Here is a 346-nt window from a genome sequence, read left to right as displayed (position 1 = left end):
CATAACCAGCTTGGGGAGCCGAATGCTGAAAAGACAGATCTGAGCCCATAGACCCCAAGGCACATCAGGTGTCAGCCTCATCTGTTTCCTCAGTGTGAACAAGCACTTCACAGTAGCATAAATATTTGTGCAATGATTCAAGAAAGGCAACCTGGAGGTAGACAGCAGCCCCCACCCCCTCCAGGGTAATGAAGGTAATAGTTCAGTTCGTTCACTGAGGCTCACGGTGGACCAGACGTGGAGCTAAGTGCTTTGCATCTATGCTTTTATGTAATGTGCACTGCTACGCGATGGAGTTATATCTTCATTTTTCCAGGGAAGAAACTGAGGCTCAGAGAGGTACCGT

The sequence above is a fragment of the Crocuta crocuta genome, unplaced genomic scaffold (genome assembly GCF_008692635.1).
Source record: "Crocuta crocuta isolate KB4526 unplaced genomic scaffold, BGI_CrCroc_1.0 scaffold16, whole genome shotgun sequence".
Classification (NCBI taxonomy): domain Eukaryota; kingdom Metazoa; phylum Chordata; class Mammalia; order Carnivora; family Hyaenidae; genus Crocuta; species Crocuta crocuta.
This window is presented reverse-complemented; position numbering follows the sequence as displayed.